Below are 19,549 nucleotides of genomic sequence, written 5' to 3'. Positions count from 1 at the left end.
CAATGGCCTCACGCTCTACCCCTCCCCTTTTCCATCTGGCTGGAACATTGCAGATGTGACCTCCGCTGACCACCTATTCCCCATTTCCCACCCCACCCCCCAATTTCCTGTAATTGAGAGGACCAAAAAACAAAAATAGAAGAAATTGCTATCTGGTGAGGAGGTGTTACAGGCAGCCCACAGACCCCCAAAAAGGTTATTGGACAGCCCCCTGAGCCAGAGGGAGAGGGCTGTTCCCAACCTTGATTCTTGTCTTCTCATATAAATGAATTTAAATGAGAGACCCTGGTTGCATTGTGATAAAACCAATTTATTTACTTAAAAATTTTTTTTGTTGTTGTTAATCCCCACCTGAGGATATTTTCTCCATTGATTTTTAGAGAGAGTGGAAGGGAGGGGGAGAGACAGGGAGAGAGAAACATCGATGGGAAAGAGACACATCAATTGGTTGCCTCCCGCACGAGTACTGATCTGGGATAGAGCTGGGGATTGAGCCTGCAACCGAGGTATATCCCATTGACCGAAATCAAACCTGGGAACGTTCAGTCTGTGGGCTGATGCTCCAACCATTGAGCCAAACCAGCTAGGGCTAAAGCCAATTTATTAAAGCAATTAAAGCACGTTTGTTAAAGAAGCAAGGAAAGCAAACCTAAACATCTGGCCTACGAAATGCACATGGGCTCTCAGCTAATCTGAGGAGCAAGTTGTAAGGGGGTTTGAGGAATTATATACCCCCCTGTCTGTAGGTTTCAAAAATCCTCTGCTGAATATCTTGGTACAGATTATTCTCAAGGTTTCTCTTTACTTTGGTGTGGCCTCCCCAGAATTCATGGGAAGCACCTGGCAACTTTATCTTGCCAAGTCTTAAGACTGCTGGCTTCTCTGGTAGGGTGAAAAATAATAAAACTGCATTTTTTATCATTTCCCCTTCCCCCAAACCTTCTCTCTCTCTTCCCCCGCCCCGTTTCCTGAATTCTCTTATTAGAGAGGCTTTTAACAATTGCTCTCAAGTGCCCCCGGTTTGGGGAAGATAATGGCTTGTTATTTACAAGCCAGTTGCAAATTACCCACACTGTTTAGCCTTATTTTAACTTTCTTATCTCAGTTTCCCTATTCCTCTTGCCCTGGAATTTTCCTAGCTTTTCACTGCCCTGTAACTGAGTGACGGGGACGAGCCTTGCCAGCAGTCACCTCACCAGGACCAGAAGCCGAGAACTACCCTAACCCCTCCCACACTGACCACGTTTAATAAAAAACTTCCACCCGGACACCATTGCTGCATCTTATTTTCCTAGGTTGCCCTCTCTCACGTCTCGAGTGTGTACTATCACTTTAAAAAAGCTACCGTACTTGGCTAAATGTTTCTGTCATGCTCTCTACTTCCTCCTTGGGCCATGACAAGAACCTGGATCGCTGGAGGCCTCCCTTGTCTTCCCTGGGCACCACCCAGCATCAAAGAAATAAGAAGTACAGATCGGTAGTCACAAAAGAGTCCCAGGATTGTAGGGTAGAGCACGAGGAATGTAGTAAAGAATACTGCGATGACTATGAGCAGTGCCAGGTGGGTACTTGAAATATCAGGGAGGCCACTTTGTAAAGTATATGATTGTGTGGCCACTACGCTATATGCCTGAAACTAATACAAAACAATGTTGAATATAAACCAGTGGTTCCCAACATGGGGCACATGCCCCACAGGGGTCAATTTGATTTTTAAGGGGGGCAATTCGAGAATGAGTTATTAACAGTGAATTTTTTTGCATTTCTTATGGTTATAGGGGCTTCATATACAGTATATAAATATATATTGTGACATATTTATGCATTTCAGTTCTCTATTATGTTTTGAAACTTTATTTGCTATTTTTTCATATCACTTCATATTATTATTATATTTTTTAACAATTTCTTAGTGATTTCTTCCTCAGTACTTCAACTGTCCTTTCATTTTTTTATTTTTCTCTGTCATAGATGCCATGTTCTTTGGAAGCTTGTTTAGACCAAGTGAATGGCCTTTTAGGCTTCCTCCACGTGAACAGGAGTTCACTTTTTTTTAATTTATATTTTATTGATTTTTTACAGAGAGGAAGAGAGAGGGATAGAGAGTTAGAAGCATCAATGAGAGAGAAACATCGATCAGCTGCCTCCTGCACACCTCCTACTGGGGGTGTGCCCGCAACCAAGGTACATGCCCATGACCGGAATCGAACCTGGGACCCTTCAGTCCGCAGGCCGACGCTCTATCCACTGAGCCAAACCAGTCAGGGCAGGAGTTCACTTTTTGAATAATAAGAATTATATGTCACAGGGTGGCATCAGGATTTTAGAGATGCTTAGGTGAGGCATGGCTAAAAAAAAGGTTGGGGACCACTCATGAAAGCTATCATTGAAAAATAAAATTTAACAAAAGGGGGGAAATTCTCAATGTTACCAATTTGAACATCACTAATTAATGTTGAAATTAATCAGGATGTGACAGAAATTAAGTTGTTAAAGATAATAAAGGCAGCTGCATGAGGGTAGATATCTTGTCTGTCTTGTTCACTACTTTGGCAGACACTCCCGATTTTTTAATACATTTGCCAACTCAAAATGCTTCCTCCATCCCTGTCCTTCCTTCCCTCTGTTTACCACCTTTTGTCTTTTCCTCCCTCCCTTCCTTTTTTCCCTAACAGTCCCCAAAGCATGCTGGGAGTGGCAATACGCTTGGTTCAAATACACACTTACCTAGTTTTCTTTCCAGCCAGGGGTGGCCATGGGATGAGATGCAAGCAGAAGTAGCGGGGTGGCATTTTGGGATTTTTTAATTTATTTTTATTTTTTGGTCATCGTTTGCACAGGGGCCATGCTAATCTTCCCCGAATCGTTCCAGTTTTGATACATGTGCTGCCGAAGCGAGCACTGGGAAATGTTCTTTAAAAGAAACACACTCTTCTGATTTGCTCTCTTTGGCCCCTCTTCCTCCGTGGAATGGGGACCTGTTTCCTGGAGCTGTGGGAAAAGAATTATGTGAGAAAAAGAATCCCCCTCCCCGCTCCCCATTGGGTTAAACTACTTTATTTGGATTTCCTGTTGTATCAGCTGAACAGTCTTTTCCTTTAAATTTTTTGCTTTATTACTTATTTGAGAGAGAAAGAAGCATTTATTTGTTGTTCTACGTACTTATGCATGCACTGATTCTTGTATGTGCCCTGATGGGGGATTGAACCTGCAACATTGGCCTATCAGGATGACGCTCTAACCAACTGGGCTACCCGGCCAGGGCTGAACAGAACCTTAAACAAAACGAACCTGCATCCCCAGCACCTAAAATGGGGCCGCTGTTGAGGGTTCTCAGTAATCATTTGAAGAATGGATGAATAAAATGCAAACGCCCACCTAAGCCTCGTGGCAATAGATGGTTTGTAGTAGGTAGTTAGGTAGGCATGAGTACAGTAGGAATGATAGGCCAGGTGCAGAGGGTCACCAGGGTGGAGAGACCTGGAGCCTAGCAACAGGGCAAATCCACAAGCCCTTGCATGACCACTCCCTTAAGCATTAACCCCTAGAGATGATTTCTAATCTCAGCTGTGTTTCAGCTCCAGGCCCAGAGAAGGAGCAAAATCAGACAAAGCGAAGCGATGGCTGACATTAGGACCACTGCATTGACTGATGACCCCCTGCCCTGGCACTGACCAATCAGTGGAAAAAAAACCCTGAGGGGGCACACTTGGAAAACTGATTAATATTCTACTGAAATCTTCCCCCTGAGACCTCCAGATACAAGTTCTTGAGACAGGGACTCTCCCCCTCACTAAAGAAGAAAAGAAAAAGACAGGGACCCTGTGCATGCTCTCTCTCTCTCTCTCCTTCTCTCCCCCACCCCCCCCACCCCCTGCATGCCTGCACCTTTCCTCCCTCTTTTGTCCCTCAAGGTATGTGTCTCTCTTAAGCTCCAAGGTCCCTGTTATTGCCTCTGTAACTCGTTTGCTGGCCCATTTATTCTATGGTTCACTTCTTCTATTTCTGTGACTTTCTAAATAAACTTTCTCTTATAGTTTGAGTCTTGCCTCTGAATTCTTTCTTAGCCAGAACTTAAGTACCAGTGTTGCTGAACCAAGGTCTAACACCTGGTGCTGTTTTGCTGCCAACAGTTTTAAGGTGATGACAGGAACTAGAGAACTTCTTGACGTCTTGGTGAACAGCTCTCCTGGAGCACAAATCAGCACAGTGTGACACTGCCCCAGAAATTATGCAATATGAGGCACTGTCCAGATGATTCCAAATGCATGTACATCGGTTTTTCATGATGATCACATAAATGAAAAACCATAATTCAAAAGTTCTTCTAAAGGTTCTTTAAAAACTCACAGATCCCCACGAATATTTTACTCTGAAATATAAAGTCCAAGAGGGCAATGTGGCTTTGAGATTCTCAGTCACAAAGAGGTGGCCACATAACCTGTGAAAGGTAGGTGCCTCCTTTGAGCACTTTTTGTTGGTTGCCATGGACATTGTTCGCTGTCATCTAGCTGCATAACTTCAAGAACAGGGGAAAAAAAAGCCTATGTGTGCCTCCTCTTAGTAAACATTCAGCAACTCCCAAGTTAGAGCCAGCACAGTTCAGTGTACAGAATAGAACTACAGTTTTGTGTCAGCCACAGTATACCTACCAATTAGAACACCAGATTTCTTCACTCATCAAGCCCTTTTCATCTCTAGTATAAGGTAAAACTATTTTTTTATCATTTATCTTTATTGTTGAAAGTATTACAGATGTCTGCTTTTTCTCTCATTGACCCTCACAACCCTGCCCTCCTCCCACTCCCCCACACCCCGGCCTTCACCACACTATTGTCTAAGTCCATGGTGAGGCATACAAGCATATGAGTTCTTCTGTTAATCTCTCCCTGATTCCCACCCCCTCCTCCACCTTCCCTCTGAGATTGGTCAGTCTGTTCCAAGATTCTATTTTGTTCATCAGATTCCACATATAAGTGACATCATATGATATTTATCTTTCTCTGAGTGGCTTATTTCGCTTAGCATAATACTGTCCAGGTCTCTCCAAGCTGTCAAAAAGGGTAAGAGCTCTTTTTTTTTTTTTTTTACAGCTTCATAGTATTCCATTGTGCAAATGTACCACATATTTTTTTATCCACTCATCTACTGATGGGAACTTGGGCTGTTTCCAGACCATAGCTATTGTAAATAGCACTGCTCTGAACATAGGTGTGCATATATCCTTTCTGACTGGTGTTTTGGGTTTCTTAGGATATATTCCTAGAAGTGGGATCACTGGGTCAAATGGCAATTCCATATATAATTTTTTGAGGAAACTTCATACTGTTCTCCATAATGGCTGCACCAGTCTGCATTCCCACCAGCAGTCCACTAGGGTTCTATTTTCCCCATATTGTCACCAGCACTTGTCATTTGTTGATTTGTTGATGGTAGTGATTCTGGCAGGTGTGAGGTGATACCTCATTGTTTTTTAAATTTGCATCTCTCTGATTATCAGTGACTTTGAGAATTTTTTTCACATGACTCATGGCCATCTGTGGTCCTCTTTGGAGAAGTGTCTAGGTCCTTTGACCATTTTTTTAAATTGGATTGTTTGTCTTCCTTTTGTTAAGTTGTATGACTTCCTTATATATTTTGGATATTAACCCTTTACCAGATATATTATTGCCAAATATGTTCTCCCACATAGTGGGTTCCCTTTTCAATTTGTCGATGGTTTCTTTTGCTGTGCAGAAGAATTTCATTTTGCTATAGTTCCATTTGTTTATTTCCTCCTTTGTTTCCCTTGCCCTAGATTTAGTGTGATGAGAGATGTCGGAGATTTTGCTGCATGTTTTTTTTTCTAGGATTTTTATAGTTTCACAACTTACATTTAAGTGTTTCATCCATTGATTTATTTTTAATCTTCATTGTTGAAATACATTTGTCAGCTTTTTTCTCCCATTGATCCCTTATAGCCTGCTCCTACCCCCTGCCCCAGGCCTCGACCACCCTATTGTCTGTGTCAATGGGTTATGAATATATGCATACTAGTTCTTGGGTTGATCTCTTCCCACCCACCCACTCACCCACCCATGCCTTCCCTCTGAGTTTTGACAGTGTGTCCCATGCTTCTATGTCTCTGGATCTATTTTATTCAACAGTTTATTTTGTTCATTAGATTCCACATATGAGTGAGATCATATGATACTTGTCTTCCTCTGACTGGCTTATTTTGCTTAGCATAATACTCTCTAGGTTGCTTTATGCTGTCTCAAAGAGTAAGAGATCCTTCCTTTTTACACCTGCATAGTGTTCCATGGTATAAATGTACCACAGCCTTTTATCCACTCACCTGCTGATGGGCACTTGGGCTGTTTCCAAATCTTAGCTATTGTAAATTGTGCTGCTATGAACATAGAGGTGCATACATTCTTTATGATTGATGTTTCGGGTTTCTTAGTACATATTCCTAGAAGTGGGATCACTGGGTCAAATGGGAGTTTCATTTTTAATTTTTTGAGAAAACTCCATACTGTTCTCCACAGTGTCTGCACCAGTCTGCATCCCATCAGCAGTGTACTAGGGTTCCCTTCTCTCCACATCCTCACCAGCAATTGTCATTTGTTGATTTGTTGATGATAGCCATTCTGATAGGTGTGAGGTGATACTTCATTGTTGTTTTAATTTGCATCTCTTTGATGATCAGTGATTTTGAGCATATTTTTATATGTCTCTTGGCTATCTGTATGCCCACTTTGGAGAAGTGTCTATTTAGGTCCTTTGCCCATTCTTTAATTGGATTGTTTCTCTTCCTTTTGTTAAGTTACATGAGCTCCTTGTATATTTCAGATATTAACCCTTTATCAGATATATCATTGCCAAATATGTTCTCCCATAAGTGGGCTCCCTTTTCATTTTGTTGGTGGTTTCTTTTGCTGTGCATAAGCTTTTTATTTTCATATAGTCCCATTTTTATTTTCTCCTTAGTTTCCTTTGCCCTAAGAGATGTATCCATAAACATACTGCTATCCTATCTAATAAAAGAGTAATATGCAAATTGACCATATCTCCGCTACACCCAGAAGCCATGCCCACCAGCCAATCAGGAGTGAATATGCAAATAAACCCAACCAAGATGGCTGAGGCCACGGAGAGCAAGAAAGAGGCTTGGGTTTCCCAGGTGATGGAGGAAGCCAAGCTTTCCACCTGCCCTTGCCGGCCCAGGCCTCCACTTAAGGCTAAAAAGTTTCAATTATAGAAGGTAAATAAAACCCAACAGAAATGGCTGCAGCCATGGAGCGAGCAAAAGGCTTGGCTCTGCTCCAGGCTACAAAGTTTCAATTGTAGAAGATAAATATATCCCAGATACCAGGTCCTCCGCTTGGGTCGCCAGGGGGTGTGGCCAGCCTGCAAACCACCACAGGCCCCTTGCCCAGGTCGCCCCACCCCCAAGGGAACCCGCACCCTGATCCGGGACACCCTTCAGGGCAAATCAGCTGGCCCCCACCCATTCACCAGGCCTCTATCCTATCTAATAAAAGAGTAATATGCAGATTGACCATCACTCCAACACACAAGATGGCTGCCCCCATGTGGTCAAAGATCCTGCCCCCATGTGGACACAAGATGGCCACTACAAGATGGCCAGCAGGGGAGGGCAGTTAGGGGTGACCAGGCCTGCAGGGGAGGGCAGTTAGGGGTGACCAGGCCTGCAGGGGAAGGCAGTTAGGGGCAAATAGGCTGGCAGGGGAGCAATTAGGCATCAATCAGGCTGGCAGGGGAGTGGTTAGGGGGTGATCAGGCTGGCAGGGGAGTGGTTAGGGGGTGATCAGGCTGGCAGGCAGAAGCGGTTAGGGGCAATCAGGAAGGCAGGCAGATGAGCAGTTGGGAGCCAGCAGTCCTGGATTGTGTGAGAGATGTCCCTCAATGGGTCCCAGATTGGAGAGGGTGCAGGCTGGGCTGAGGGACACCCCCCCCCCCCCGCCCCCATGCACGAATTTCGTGCACTGGGCCTCTAGTGAGAGATATTTGAAGTTTTGCTGCATAGGGTTTCTTCTAGGGTTTTTATGGTTTCATGACTTATGCTTAAATCTTTTATCCATTTAGGGTATGTTCTTGTATATAGTGTAAGTTGGTGATCCAGTTTCATTTTTTTGCATGTACCTGTCCAATTTTCCCAACACCATTTATTGAAGAGACTGTTTACTCCAATGTATGCTCTTGCCTTCTCTGTCAAATATTAATTGAGTGTAATGGCTTGGGTCGATTTCTGGGATCTCTGTTCTGTTCCACTGATCTAAATGCCTGTTCATATATCAGTACCAGACTATTTTGATTACAGTGGCTTTTTAGTACAATTTGATATCTGGTATTATGATCCCTCCTACTTTGTTCTTGTTTTTCAAGATTGCTGCAGCTATTCAGGGCCCTTTTTGGTTCCATATGCATTTTTGGAGTATTTGTTTTAGACCTTTGAAATATGCTTTTGGTATTTTAGTAGGGATTGCATTGAATCTATAGATTGCTTTGTGTAGTATGGTCATTTTAATGATGTTGATTGTACCAATCCATGAACACCGTATATTCTTCCATTTGTTTATATCCTCCTCTATCTCTTTTTTCAACATCTTGTAGTTTTCTGAGTACAGATCTTTTACTTCCTTGGTTGAGTTTATTCCTGAGTATCTTAATTGTTTTATTGCAATGGTAAATGGTTTATCTTTCTTAGAGTTCATTATTGGTGTATAAAAATGCCACCCATTTATGGGTGTTAATTTTGTATCCTGCTATGTTGCCAAATTCATTTATTAAATCTAGTAGTTTTTTGGTGGAGTCTTTAGGATTTTATTTAAAAAATTTTTTTTTATTGATTAAGGTATTACATATGTGTCCATATCTCCCCATTGCCCCCCAACCCACTCCCGTACATGCCTTAACCCCCAAGTGTCTTGCATCCATTGGTTATGCTTATATGCATGCATACAAGTCTTTCGGTTGATCTCTTACACGCTCCCCCCCCCCCCCAACCCCGCAGCCTTCCCGCAGTAATTTGACAGTCTGTTCGATGCTTCTCTGCCTCTGTATCTATCTTTTTGTTCATCAGGTTATCATGTTCTTTAGGATTTTCTATATACAATATCATGTCATCTGTGAATAATGACAGTTGTACTTCCTCCTTTCCAGTTTAGATGCCTTTTATTTCTTCTTCTTGTCTGAATGCTGTGGCTAGGACTTCCAATATTTTGTTAAATAAGAATGGTGAAAGCGGACATTCCTGTCTTGTTCCTGTTCTTAGGGGAAATGGTTTTAGTTTTTGTGAATTGAATATGATGTTGGCTGTAGGTTTGTCATATACGGCCTTTATTATGTTGAGATATGATCCCTCTATTCCCATTTTGCTGAGAGTGTTTATAAAAAATGGGGGTTAGATTTTTTTCAAGTGCCTTTTCTGTATCTATTGATAGGATCATGTGATTTTTGTCTTTCACTTTGTTTATGTGATGTATCACATGTATTGATCTGCAAATATTGTCCCTGCCTTGCAACCCTGGAATAAATCCCACTTGGTCATGGCATATGATATTTTTAATATATTGCTGGATACGAATTGCTAAAATTTTGTTGAGGATTTTAGCATCTATATTCATCAAGGATATTGGCCTGTAATTCTCTTTTTTGTAGTGTCTTTATCTGATTTTTGGATTAGGATAATGCCCGTCTTGTAAAATGAGCTTGGAAATGTTCCTTGCTCTTGAATTTATTGGAATAGTTTGAGGAGGATAGGTATTAGTTCTTCTTTGAATATTTGATAAAACTCCCCTGTGAAGCCATCTGGAATAGGACTTTTGTTTGTTAGCAGTTATTTTATTTTATTTTTATTACTGCTTCAATTTCATCAGTTGTTATTGGCCGATTCAGGTTTTCTGATTCTTCCTGATTCAGTACTGGAAGCTTGTATTTTTCTAGGAATTTGTCCATTTTGTCCAGGTTGTCCAGCTTGTTGGAATATAGTTGTTCATACTATTTGTTTACAATCCTTTGTATTTCTATGGTGTCAGTTGTTACTTAACCTCTTTTGTTCCTGATTTTATTTACTTGGGTCCTCTCTCTTTGTTTCTTGATGAGGCTGGTTAACGGTTCATAAGTCTTGTTTATCTTTTCAATGAATCACCTCTTGGATTCATTGATCATTTGTATTTTTTTTAAGTCTCTATGTCATTTATTTCCATTTTGATCTTTATTATTTCCTCCCTTCTACTTACTCTGGGCTTTTATTACTGTTCTTTTTCTAATTTTTCAAGTTGTAGAGTTAGTTTATTAGATTTATTTTTATTATTATTATTTTTTTATGTAGGCCTGTAGTGCTATGAACTTCCCTCTCAGGACTGTTTTAGCTGTGTCCCATATATTTTGAGTTGTTGTGTGTTCACTTTCATTTGTTTCCAGGAAGTTTTTTATTTCTTCCTTGATCTCATTGGTAACCCATTCATTGTTTCAGAATATACTATTTAGCTTCCATGTGTTTGAATGTTTTTGAGTATTTTTATTGTAGTTGATTTATAATTTCATTCCATTGTGACCTGAGAAGATGCTTGATATAATGTCAATCTTATTGGACTTGCAGAGACTTGTTTGGTATGCTAACCTGTGGTCTATCTTTGAGAATGTCCCATGTGCTCTTGAGAAGAATGTATATTCCATAGCTTTGCAGTGAAATGTTCTATTAATATCAATTAAATCCATCTTTTCCAGTGTATCATTTAGAGTCTCTGTTTCCTTGTTGATTTTTTTGGGCGGGGAGGGGTCCAGAAGATCTATTCAGTGAATTCTGTGGGGTGTTAAAGTCCCCTAATATGACTATATTGCTGATGATCTACCCCTTAAAGTCTTCCAGAAGTGTATATATATATGATCCTATATTGGGTGCATAAATGTTTTACAGAGTAATATCCTTTCCTTGGATCGATCCCTTTAGTATTATGTAGTGACCTTCATTGTCTCTTGTTGTGGGCTTTGTTTTGAAGTTTATTTTGTCAGATATGAATATTGCTACCCCAGCTTTTTTTTTTTTTTTAATAATTTCCATTTGCATAGACAATTTTTTCCCATCAGTTCACTCTCATCCTGTGTGAGTCTTTTTTTTTCTAGGTGGGTTTCTTGTAGACAGCATATATTTGGGTCCATTCAGCTACCCAATGTCTTTTGATTGGAGCATTTAATCCATTTATACTTAAGTTATTATTGAGAGATATTTATTAATTACCATCTTTGTACTTTATGCTTTTGTTTCTCTCTAAATATATTTATTTTTATTATTACAGCTGTCCCTTTAACATTTCTTACATTGCTGGTTTGGTGTTTTTAACGTGTTTAGACCATTTTAGTCTGGAAAGCTCTTTATTTCACCATCTATTTTGAATTATAGCCTTGCTAGATAGAGTAGTCTTGTTCAGATCCTTGATTTTCATTACCTTGAATATTTCATGTCATTCCCTTCTGGCCTGTAGAATTTCTGATGAGAAATCAGCTGACAGCCTTATGGGAGCTCCTTTGTAGGTAACAAATTGCTTTTCTCTTGCTGCCTTTAAGATTCTCTCTTTGTGTTTAATTTTTGGCATTTTCATTATGATGTGTCTGGGCATGGATCTCTTTGGATTCTTCTTGCTTGGTACTTTCTATGCTTCCTGAACTTGTATGACTTTTTTCTTCACCAGATTAAGGAAATTTTCTGCCATTATTTCTTTTCAATTAATAGAAACAGGCTCTCTATGCCTTGCTCACTTTCTTCTCCTTATGTTATACCTATAATACAGATATTGTTACATTTCATGTTGTCCCAGAAAAACTATTTTTGAATTCTAAACATAGGCCTACAAGTATACAGCTTATTTTTTTACTACATATTCTTTGAAAGTAACCCTTTCTACCCCCTCAGGGTACCTATGAATATCTATAAGAAACACAAGTCATTCAGCAAATAAACCATTTGTCCTGTGAAGTTTAGTGAAATAAATATGGGATTTCTATTAAAAATCATGAAGGTGTGTGGAAGAGTCTGCGTATATCCTGATTATTCTTTATTGTCTTCCTTCCCTCTTGCCCTCCTGCAGCCTACCTTGTCTAGATGTAAGCTCTGCAAGGGCAGGGGTCTACGTTTTGTTCAATGTGTCCCCTGTACTCAACAAACACTTTGTGATGAAGGAATGAACAAACTGGAATAGAAAGTGGTATAATGGCATATTGTAGAGCCAGCAGTTTGTAAAGATTTGGTGTTTGTAGCATAAGAATATATTATTTCATCCATAGAACAAGAACACTTTCTATTATAGATTATAAAATATGTAGAAATATTCCTAGAAGCATTTTCACAAAACTATCCTTACTGTAAGGCTCACTTTCGGCCATACTTTTCTTCATTTCCCTTCTTTTTATCTGTATGCCTTTTCTGCAAGTCAAAATTTACCCATACCTTAAGGACTAACACAAGGGCTAGACCCTTTCAAAAAGCCTTTTGCAAACTGATTTCTCTCTCTTTTTGAATCCTTATAATACTTGATTTATACTTCTCTTAAAGGACTGTCCAATTATAAATAATAGTCATTTGGGGGACATCTGAATGGATGCTGAGCCCATTTACCCTCTCCCTTAAAACAAAACCAAAATGAACAAAATATATGAAACAACAATTTTCAAGACACTGGAAATTAGGCAATAAAGAACAGTGATCCCTAAAGTTGAGAAAGAAATGAAATGAGCCCTACAATTGTCCCAGCCTACTGCCTTGAGAGAGTTTCCAGGCCATAGTACATGGAAGGGAGACTGAGGCAGAGCCTGACAGACTGTCTGAATTGAGGAGACATTGCTGAGAGTGTGGGGAAACCAAGGCAGCTAGTATTCACAGGAAAGAGTGCTGGAGAGGAGAAACACATCAAGAAAACTGTGGAGATCTGCAGAGGGGCCTTCTCATATTTGGCTGGGAAATGCTCAGTGTAGGTGTGAGTAAACTACGTAATGTTGGGGAGAAGACCACCCTAAACTAAGGACTGAGGAACGAATACCCAGTGCTGACACAGAACTAGAATGTTGCCTTTTTCCCTCAGCCAAGCTGGAAGACCTCATGACTCACAGGGCATTGGGTAGGTTACTCAGAGGCGTCTTTCTTCGGTGGTGGGGAATAATTGGCCCTCCACTAAGCACAGCTCTGGTCCCATTTAACAAATCTTAAAAGCAAGACTGAAAGGATTAAACTATTTCCAAGTAGCTTAACTATATCCTAGAACAAAGCTCCGTAATACAAAAATATCCAGCACCCAATAGAGTAAGATTTGCTATGTCTGGCATCCAATAAAAACTTATTAGGCATGCAAAGAAACAGGAAAAAGTGATCCATAATGAGGGTTAAGATCAATCAATAAAACAGACTGGAAACTGATCCACATGTTAGAAGAGCAGACGAGAACTTTAAAACAACTGTATAGCTGTACTCCAAATGCTGAAAATATTAATAAAAATATGGCATATTTGATAAAGAGACAAATCAAACTTCTAGAGATGAAAACTATACTGTCTAAAATGAAAAACACCCTGGATAAGACCAGTGGACTTGAAGACATAACAGTACAAACTACCCAAAATGGAACTTAACGCAGCTATGGGATCACTTCAAGTGGCCAAAAGGAGAGAAGAGAGAGGGAAACAGAAAGAATATTTGAGGAAATAATGGCCAAATATTTTCCAAATTTGAGGAAAACTATAAACTCATAGTTCAAAGAATTTTAATAATCTCATAGCCCAAGAAACATGAAGAAAACAATATCAAGGCATGTCATAACCAAATTTCTTAAAACCAGTAAAAAAGAGAAAAATGTAAAAGCAGCCGAAGAACAAAGACCGTGTTAAGTATGGCAGAACAAAGAGAAGGGTGACATGAGATTTCTTGTTGGAAACGATGCAAATGGAAAGTCAGTGGAGAAACATCTTTAAAATATTGAAAGAAAAATCTGTCAGCTCAGTCCAGTCTTTTCCACCATCTGGTTAGCTTAGCTGTGTTCTGGCTTCAATCCATTGCTGTGCACAGTATCCAGGCGCCTGCTGGAGCCTGCGTTTGGGTGGCCACCTGGCTGCGAGGGCCACATGGTTACTATGGAGAGAACACGTGAACGAATGGGGCCAGCGTGGGTTACTGAGCACAAGAGAGAACTCTTTTGTTCCCCCGGGTTTTTATCATCTCAGGCTTGGGAAGGAACAGGTGATTTTTCAAAATAACCAATCAACTTCCCAAGCTTTCCTGTGCTTCTGATGGATCCATTACCTGACCAACTGATCCCTTTCCCAGGTTAGACTGATAGGCCTATATGGTCAAGCACCTCCCCCTGCACCATTTTTACTTCTATCGTGCACGTCTATACATCCCCTCCTCCAGGGACAACCCTGGGGTGTGTGAAGCTGTAGCTTCCTGGTGAACGTGTAACTTCCTGGTGAGGCTCATTCTCCCCAGTTTTATGATGCTTAATAATGTCTGCTTCCCTTTGCTTCCTCCCTTTATTAATATCTAGCTGCCTACCTACACCAGCACCATGAGTAATTACCTCACATGTGTCCTATTTTTTATCTATGAAGAAAAAATAAAATTATTATGATAAGATCTTTTAAAATTCTCATATTGTAGCCCTGGCTGGTGTGGCTCAGTTGGTTGGAGCATTGTCCGGTGCACCAGGAGGCTGTGGGTTCATTCCATTCCCTGTCAGGGTACATGCCTAGGTTGCGGGTTCCATCCCCAATTGATGTATGTCTCCCACATTGATGTTTCTCTCCCTCCCTCCCTCTCTTCTTCCCTAAGGTCAATTGAAAAAGACTATACCATTTTTAAAAAATTCTCAAATTTTATACACATATTTTTAACAACTTAATAATGTCAACAAGAAAGTTATCCTAACTTAAGTAAATAATATCGCAAGGATAGCTATCATATTCAAAAAAGCAAAACATTTTTTGAAGTCACAAACTCTCTCAGTTATGCTTAGAAGGAAAATTCAAGGGACATATCACAAGTAATGGGGTGAAAAATTATACCGTAAATAGTATTGCATATTTCTTTGCTAATTTGAAATGCCCTATCTATGCATGCTGAAGATTTAAAGAGCTTTTTTCTTCTTCTTTTTTTAAAAATTAATCCTTACCTGAGGATATTTTTCCATTGATATTTCGGGAGAGTGGAAGGAAGGGGGAGGGGAGACAGAGAGAGAGAAACATCAATGTGAGAGAGACACATCGACTGGTTGCCTCCCTGGGATCAAACCTGCGACCCTTTGGAGCCCTACATACAGTGACAGGTATCCTTGGAAGTGAAAGGCAGAGAGGTATTTTGACAAAAACACAGAGGAGAAGGCCATGTGAGGACTGAGGCAGAGACTGGAGTTATGCTGTCACAAACCAAGGAGAGCCACCAGAAGCTGGAAGAGGCGAGGAAGAATTCTGCCTTAGAGCCTTCGGAACTCTGAGAGAATAAATTCGTGTTGTTTTAACCCAAGTGTGTGGTCATTTGTTACAGCAGCCCTAGAAAGTTAATACAGATAGTGTGCCGCTTAACCAGTAGAACTTGTTTCTGTGAAGGGCTGCTCCTCAGAGGGAATTTTCATCGACTCTTTCCTCGCCAATGAAGAGATGAAGACTCTTGAAAGGAAAATGCAATTTCCAGGGGGATGATGTGTCATGTTGATGGTGCAGGGCTCAGTGTTGCTTACAGTATACAGTGATTTAAATTTGCAAATTTAAAATTTTTTTCCAGTAGGTGGATAGGAGATGACTATTGTTCACTGAGGATTAAACTATTTTCTATTATAGTTGATGAGAAACTTAGAAGGGAAACTTTTTTTCCTCTTATCAAGTCCATAGTTAAATTTCCACAGATTTCCCCCAAAATGCTCATTAAATAGCTTTGAATAAATAAAAAAGAAAATTAGTTACAATAAAATGTAGGCATCTATCTCATCAGCAGGATTACTTGTGCCATACATCTGATTTGGCTGAATCACAGGGCAAAACCCCTAATGCACGTTGCATCATCATTTCAACCATGCTAGAGTTTCAAGTTGTGGTTATTTTGGATTTTATACAGTCAGGATGAGAGGAGTTTTAAGAATTGCTTTTGATTTTGAAGAGCAACTGAGCTGTATGTGTGAAGGAACTTTAAAATATTCTTAACTTTGATCACCAAATCTACTTCTGCACATTTATCCTAGTAAAATAATCCTAAATGTAAAAATGAAAAGTTATAAATGCAATAGTATTCATTATGAAATTACTAAAAATAGCAAAATATTCGTAAGTATAGTCGTGGAATGATTTAAAAATGTTATGTCTGGCCCTAGCTGGTTTGGCTCAGTGGCTAGGGCGTCAGCCTGCAGATTGAAGGGTCCTGGGTTCGATTCCAGTCAAGGGCACATGCCCAGGTTGTGGGCTCGATCCCCAGTAGTGGCGTGCAGGAAGCAATCAATCAATGATTCTCTCTCATCATTGATGTTTCTATCTCTCTCTCCTTCTCTCTTCCTCTCTGAAATCAATAAAAATATATATATTTTAAAAAATAAAATAAAAATGTTACGTCCACCCCAGCCAGTTTGGCTCAGTGGATAGAGCGTCGACCTGCGGACTCAAGGGTCCCGGGTTTGATTCCGGTCAAGGGCATGTACCTTGGTTGCAGGCTCCTACCAGGCCCAGGCCCTGGCCGGGCCTTGTGCAGGAGGCAACCAATTGATGTGTTTCTCTTACATCGATATTTCTCTCTATCTTTCCCCCTCTCTTCCACTCTCTTTAAAAATCAATGGAAAAATATCTTCAGGTGAGTATTTAAAAAACAAAAGTTATGTCCTATAGAATATCATGTAATCATTAAATATGATGCTTTTGAAGACTATATACAAATACAGAAAATATTTTAATAATATTATGTAAGAGAAGCTTGCAAAAATGAACATAGAGAATGATTAAAACAGTGTAAAAACTATGCATGGAAAAACCAAGAGAGGGAAATAGACTAAAAAATTAACTAACAGAAGGTCTATAGAGTCATGGTTCTCATTATTTTTATCTAATTTTCCTTATTTTCCAAATATTATTGTGATTGTTTTGCCTCCAGTTGTGAACTGACCAAAGCCCATTTGGTGCTGTGCAACCACTGCCTTTTGGGGGGAGGGAGGGAGGGGATTGATATCAACAGCTATGAGTAGTTTTATGTAGCTGTAGGTCTTCTCTCCCCGCCCCCCGCTCCCGCCTTTCCTTGTAGCCTTCACATCCTAGCTACCAGGTAGTATCTTAAACTGAAAGCAAGTCTCAGACCAAATTCTAACATGCATTAGAAACAGATACTAAAAGAGTTTATATAACTTGTTCTATAAGCTGGATGAAGTCCCCACATTTTGAAATTTTAAGTGCTCTGCTACCCTTACATGAAAAATAACTGCCTGGAAGAAAAAGATTGGGTTAGCCATACAGATGGCATGAGGTAATCAAAAACCCTCCAAGTACCAGCTGGTCCCAGAACTGTTCAGGAATCATGCTTTTTGCATCCCCACCCCCACCCCCACCCCCCATCCACTTGTTTCTTGTTGGTACTCTGGGCAGTGTGTCTTTAAATATTTCAGCCGATCTTGTATCGTGACTGCTGCTGGTTTCATAAGTGAAAACTCAGTTTTAACATCTCTGCACTGCCTAGCGAGGAAAAGGTAAACCCTCTCTAGTAGAAGACAATGTCATCTGAAGCAGCCTCTATAATTATTTTTTTTTAATATGTTTTTATTGATCTTTTTAGTGAGAGAGGGAGAGAGAAGGAGAGAAAGAGATAGAAACATCATCAATCAGCTCCCTCCTGCATGCCCCCTATTGGGAATTCGACAACTCAGACATGTGGCCTGACTGGGAATCGAACCAATGACCTCTTGGTTCATGGGTCGACGCTCAACCACTGAGCTACACCAACCGGGCTCTATACTTTTTTTTTACACACAATCGTAAGAATCCATTTTTAAAAATCTTAGACATATCAAGATAAAGCCAAGAGAGGAAGAATAAAAGTCCAATAAACAGTAACAATACATCCACAGATGAGCCAGGTATTAAAGTTAATAGATATAGACTTTATAATAACTATGATTAATATGTTCAAGAATATAGAGAAAATGCTAGAAATAAATAAAAAAATTTCTAGACTTTTAAGAATTAGAATCTAACCAAAGAATAAAATAAAAATTCTAAAACCAAAGTATAGTTCCATTATCATACCAATGTTACATTAAAAAGCAAACTAGGACCATACACATGGAAGCATGGAACAGACTGACAGATCTCAGAGGGTCGAAGGACTAATATGCCTATATGCATAACCCATGAACACAGACAGTAGACAGGGGAAGGCCTAGGGTGGGGTGGGAGCTGGGTGGAGGGGTCAAAGGAGGGAAAATGGGGGATATCTGTAATACTCTCAACAATAAAGATAAGTTTTTACAAAATTTCCCGGTTGAGTGTGTGCTGAGATAAAACAGACAACTTTTGTGGAGTTAGGTAACAACCTCCCCCACTCCTGGTAATTTGCATCCACGGATTTATAAGTGGGCAAAGGAAACTTTTGGAAATGTACAGCCTCTGTGGAGGTTCATACATAGCAGTTATATGCTGAAGAACTGAAGCCATTGCAAGGAATTTGTGCAGACATAGGATGAGGCTGAGATGCGAGTGATACTGCTTAGGGCACTCAGATGAGTCAGCAAATCGAGAACTCCATCTAAACTTATTGTAGAACTAGAGGCCCGGTGCACGAAAATTCATGCACTCGGGGTGGGGGATGGGGGGTCCTTCAGCCCGGCCTGCGCCCTCTCACAATCCGGGACCCCTCGGGGGATGTCCACCTGCCAGCTTAGACCCACTCCCTGGGGGATTGGGCCTAAGCTGGCAGTCATTACTAATAAGGGGATATATCCCATTACAGTTAAATGTGCACAAAATGCTAAATGTAGCTTCTGTGCAATAGCATTGAAATGCAGAATAAAAGGGAAACCTGGAATAATTTTTTCAAGGCAAAGTAAGGAATAGAGGTTAGAATTACAGGGAGTCCGCACTAACCATCGTGGATAGGTTATGGGAAACTGACTTTAAGAGAACAGTCTATACCAATTTTACCACAGGCTAATTGATATAAACAAGAGTCAAGCTATTACAGCATATTTCTGATCACAAAAACATCACCAAACTTCTAAATAAAGACCCCAAACACTTCTAATATTAAACATTGGAATAAATGTGAGCTGTGCATACATTTAAGAAAGATGAATAAAAACAAGTCAGATGAAGGTTTTCTAACCAGTTCAAGGTCTCTGGTTGGCCAGAGCCTCTCCCAACAGCTCAGGGCACAAGGCAGGCACCACCCTGGACAAGATGCCCCTCTACCCCAGGGCCACTCACAGCACACCCACCACCGCTCAGACTGGTGTAGACACGTAGACACACCAATTTACTTCATTAGCACATCTGAGTGTCCAGAGAGAACCCGCACAGACATGGGGAGTGTATA

General features: G+C 40.4%; 1 non-coding gene across 1 annotated transcript; it reads right to left on the bottom strand.

Annotated features, from left to right (window-relative positions):
- Positions 1 to 2,794: 2,794 nt before the first annotated feature.
- LOC114229895 (U6 spliceosomal RNA) lies at positions 2,795 to 2,902 on the bottom strand. The gene has a single exon (XR_003615782.2). It is a non-coding gene; the product is annotated as a U6 spliceosomal RNA (small nuclear RNA).
- Between the last annotated feature and the right edge of the window lie 16,647 nt (positions 2,903 to 19,549).

This window comes from Eptesicus fuscus, chromosome 14 (assembly GCF_027574615.1).
Source record: "Eptesicus fuscus isolate TK198812 chromosome 14, DD_ASM_mEF_20220401, whole genome shotgun sequence".
Lineage (NCBI taxonomy): Eukaryota > Metazoa > Chordata > Mammalia > Chiroptera > Vespertilionidae > Eptesicus > Eptesicus fuscus.
The sequence above is the reverse complement of the archived record's forward strand: the minus strand, read 5'-3'. Positions and strand labels throughout refer to the sequence as shown.